Source organism: Pinus tabuliformis, chromosome 3_1, assembly GCF_031772625.1.
Source record: "Pinus tabuliformis cultivar Carrire ecotype Pingquan chromosome 3_1, CPIR1, whole genome shotgun sequence".
NCBI classification, from domain to species: domain Eukaryota; kingdom Viridiplantae; phylum Streptophyta; class Pinopsida; order Pinales; family Pinaceae; genus Pinus; species Pinus tabuliformis.
The window spans coordinates 968,256,951-968,261,702 of NC_142301.1; the positions used below are offsets into that span (position 1 = coordinate 968,256,951).

The following is a 4,752-nucleotide window of genomic DNA, read 5'->3' on the forward strand; positions in this document are numbered from 1 at the left end:
CCGTTGCCACAATATCACCCTGGAATATCGCCCTGTCAATCACCTCAAGCTCATCGGCTTTCTCCGTACTCTCCGAAAAATTTGTCCAAAAAATCCGTGCAGAGCCTTCTGGAATAGACACGTCTTGACTCTCATCCTCCTCTGAATCAGAATCAGAATCATCGGAAACTTTTATTACAACGCCAATTAAACCTGTGTGTTGTACAGATTGGACTATGTCTTCTGTGTGCACACCTACACCAAATTGCTTTGTTTGAACTTTTCGGAAAAGTCCTGCTGAATCGCATATAGAGTGTTTTTCCGAAAAATCTCCGTGCACTGAAGCATCCTTACCGGGTGAGCTATCTATGGATTTGGATGCATTGTTGTCTTCATTACGGTATGTGTCGTCCATTCGAATGCTTGCTTGTTAGCAAATTGCTAAAAGAGAAGGCAATAGTCAGAGGACCCGACTGCGCAGTCAATGTGTTAACTCCTTCGATTTTGATCTGCAAAACTTTTCTTGTAATAATTGTTGGATGTGTTTTTTTGAGCCGAGCCTCGCATGTTTATGTTAGAAATTATTGGAGAATAGGTTACGTAGTTATGATTTGTTCTTTATTTGACATTCAGTTCCTATTAATTAGGAATCTGTTTTTGCCTATGTATCTATTTAATTCCTGATGATTAATGAATAAGGTGAAGTGAATGCATTTGCTGGAGGGAGCTCCTGGTGATCTGCACCTGTGAGCTCCCGTGTGTTTGTCCAAACTTCTGTCTTCTGCATTTCTTATCATGGTATCGGAGCAATAGGTCAGAGGCCTGTGTGTTGTGTGGTTGCCTCTTTTGTGAAGAGATAGTGGCAGCCCTCTAGGGAGATCAGAAGTCGTTCTTGTGTAGATCTACGTTTTCTTTCGAGACCTCTTCTGAAGTGAGACCTCAGTGCATTGGAGGTTGACAGTCGAGACTGTTTCAATGTGGCAGATTTAAATAATCTGTTTGGCATCTTTTGCATCGGCGGTGTGGAGTTGCCTTCAACTTAGCCGTGAAGGAGGCAGGATCAGATCAAAAGTAGTGGATCTGTGGAGCAGAGCGTGGCAATTAACCGAGAGTCGCTGAGGGTCGTATGGACCTGCTAGCCGTGAGGAGATTATGTTGCACCGATTAGGAATCTGAAGAAGGCCCCCAGTCCATTGGGAGTGGATCTGTCAGATTGTCAATTAGCCTTTCAAGAGTTCTGGACAAGGCATTCGAGGTGTCGACACTACCATTGTTGTTATTGTATACCATATCATGATCTAAGGTCCAGGAGTTGCTAAGTCTCATCATTGGAGTTGGTCTTCATCAGTTTTTTTTTCTTGCGAACTTGTGTTTGGAGGAAATTCTGCTATGACTTTTGTTGCTGGTGCAACTTTGACAGAAGCGTTGGTTTGAGGAGACACAACGTTGACCCTGGGAGAGCGGTAGATCTGGGTCGATCGGTGGCCCTATGAATGTTGATTGCCTGAGGAGGGTGGAGATCGAGGATCGGTGATGAGGTAGATCGCACCTCTTATGTTTGCCTGAAGTTGTGGTGTGGATCGAGGTGGTGTGCTTTCCTTTCAGATTCATCTTTAACCGTTAGGAAAGAAGCAAGATCAAGATAGACTCTTCTGTGTGACAGAGCGCGACAGAGTGGACTCGCTGTTACGGGCCAGCCAGAGGAGTTGTTGTTGATTTCCAAAGTGGGCCTTCGCCTCTGCCTTAAGATTTTTTTTCAAGATGAATTCTCAAATGGCAGATTATTTAAATGAAAGCAGCAAATTGGATGGTTCCAATTACATAAATTGGAAATTCAAGCTTCAGACTTTGCTTGAAGGTCAGAATACCTACATCATTGTTATCGGTGATGAAGGTAAGCCAACTGTTGCAAATGGTGGAACGAATGCAACAAATCAAGAATGGGAGAAAAGGGAGCTGAAGGCAAAGGTCCTACTAAAATTGTCAGTTAAAGATTGCATCATCCCTCATATTTGGGATTGCAAGACAGCGAATGAGATCTGGAAAACTCTCAAAGACATGTATGAAATCAAGAACACCATCCGAACCTTGTTCCTCAGGAAGAAAATCCTCTCAATCAAGATGGAGGAGAATGAGTCTGTTTCGTCATTCTTATCTCGGATAAAGGAATTTAAAGATAAACTATCTGATATCGGTCAAACCGTGGCAAATGATGATCTGGTGACAATCACCATGAACTGTATGATAGATGACTATCATATGTTTATAACTGGATTGAATGCAAGGGAAAAGCCTCCAAGTTTTGAAGAGCTTACTTGAATTTTGCTACATGAAGAGGAAAGGAGGTCGTCTCTCAAGCCTCAAGATCCAGATCTTGCATTGATAACAAAGTTCAAGCCAAAAGGGAGAACGATGGCTGATCAGAGGAGGGGCAACACATCAGAAATGACACCACAAGGTATGACCTCGTATAGAAATGACTCTGCTCCTGAATGTTTTTATTGTGGTAAGATAGGCCATATTGCTAAATTTTGTCGCAAGAAGAAGGCAAATCTAGAGGTACAATCAGAAAAGGCATGCAGGGCATTTGGCAAATGCAGATGCAGATTCAGACCCAGATCAAAATCTGGATGTTAGACTATTTATGGCCGAGGGTGACACTGCTACTGAGGAGGATGAATCAATATTTGGATCGTGGATTCTGGAGCCTCCTCGCATATGTCAGGTAAAAAGCAATGGTTCAGAAATTTTAAAGAATCCAACACTGGAGTAAAATTCTATCTTGGAGATAATAGTGGGTACGAGATCAAGGGACATGGAGATGTCCTTGTTACTCTGCCTGATGGTAAGATCAGGAATATATCTGATGTGTGGTACGTTCCTGGCATCAAGAAGAACCTGATTTCTGTGTCCAAGATTACAGATCAGGACCTCAAGGTAGAATTTTTTAAATCTTATTGCATTATTAAAGATTTGTTGGATCAGATGAAGCCCATTGCTACAGGTATTCACATAGGAGGACTCTACAAGTTGGATGTGAAAAGTATGCCTCAGCAAGCCTTGATGGCGTCAAATAAGTCTGCTGAAAATCAGTGGCATCGTGGTCCTGGGAGAACTCCGCTTGACTAGACAACGAGAATGAAGGTGCCTGTACCGCTAGTTACCAATTCTACAGATTTCAACTTCACTGGGCGTGGATCAGAGTTGCGCAACGAAAGCATGGGTTGTTGCCCTTCAAGGCATTATCTCTCACCCCCTCCCAAGGAATAGGTTGTAGAAATCACGAGGCCTGAAGAAAATGGAGATGATCCTAAACCTAATTCTATTCCACCATTCACAGAGTATTCTCTTGAGGAGCTCAGAGCTGCTACAAATTACTTCAATTCTGATAATATTGTGTCCGAAAGTGGAGAGAAGGCTCCCAATGTTGTCTATAAGGGAAGGATGGATAGCAATCGGTGGATTGCAGTGAAAAAGTTTCCCAACGTAGCTTGGCCTGATGCCAAACAGTTTGTGGATGAAGCCTGGGGAGTTGGGCGGCTGCGGCATGAGAGACTGGTCAATTTAATAGGGTATTGCTGTAAAGGAGATGAACGACTTTTAGTTGCAGAGTACATGCCTAATGACACACTTGTAAAACATCTTTTTCACTGGGAGAAGCAGACAATGGAATGGGCTATGCGTTTGAGAGTTGCCCTTTACATTGCTCAAGCCTTAGAGCATTGTAGTAATGAAGGCCGACCCCTGTACCATGACTTAAATGCCTACAGGGTGCCTTTTGATCAGGAGGGGGACCCTCGTCTTTCATGCTTCGGGCTTATGAAAAACAGCAGAGATGGAAAGAGCTACAACACAAATCTTGCCTACACACCTCCTGAATATCTAAGAACTGGAAGGGTCACACCTGAAAGCGCTATCTACAGTTATGGAACTGTTCTTTTGGATCTCTTAAGTGGAAAGCACATTCCTCCCAGCCATGCTCTTGATTTGATACAGAAAAAAAATATGCTACTACCAATGGATTCCCACTTAGAAGGGAAATTTCCAACAGAAGAAGGAACTGAGCTTGTGTGCATTGCTTCACGTTGTTTACAATATGAGCCACGTGAGAGGCCTAATCCAAAGATACTTGTAGCTGTTTTGACACCTCTGCAGCAGAGGTCAGAGGTACCATCTCATGTCATGATGGCTATAACAAGACAGGAAGCAACACCGCCATCTCCACAAATTCCACTTTCTCAGTTGGGAGAAGCCTGTGCTAGAATGGATTTGACTGCAATGCATCAGATAATGGTCATGATGCATTACAAGGATGATGAAGGTACTAATGAGTTATCTTTCCAAGAGTAGACAGCCGAGGTATTTGATCTAGAACTCATGAGGTACAAGAACATCGAGGAGGAAATGGTGGGCATGCTTCAAATCGCAATGGTCCGTGTGTCCGTGCCCCCTGAGCAACGCCCAAAGATGAGTCATGTTGTGAAGATGATTGAAGAAATAAGAGGAGAACAATCGCCTATGCATGAATCCTTCGATTCGCTATCTCAATCTCCTTCGGTGTCCAAGGACACAGGAACTACAATTCACTAAGCCACTAAGAAGACTGAAGTTTGATTTGTTTAGGGACATTTTAGGTGTGTTTAAAAATCCTTTTCTCCATTAAGGGGGGATGTTAGAAATTAATGGAGAATAGGTTACGTAGTTATGATTTGCTCTTTATTTGACATTCAGTTCCTATTAATTAGGAATCTGTTTTTGCCTATGTATCTATTA

The 4,752-nt window shown here is 42.8% G+C and overlaps 1 pseudogene; it reads left to right on the plus strand.

Annotated features, from left to right (window-relative positions):
- Nucleotides 1-3,239: 3,239 nt before the first annotated feature.
- Nucleotides 3,240-4,329, plus strand: LOC149191043 (serine/threonine-protein kinase BSK1 pseudogene; annotated as a pseudogene).
- The last annotated feature ends 423 nt before the right edge of the window (nt 4,330-4,752 follow it).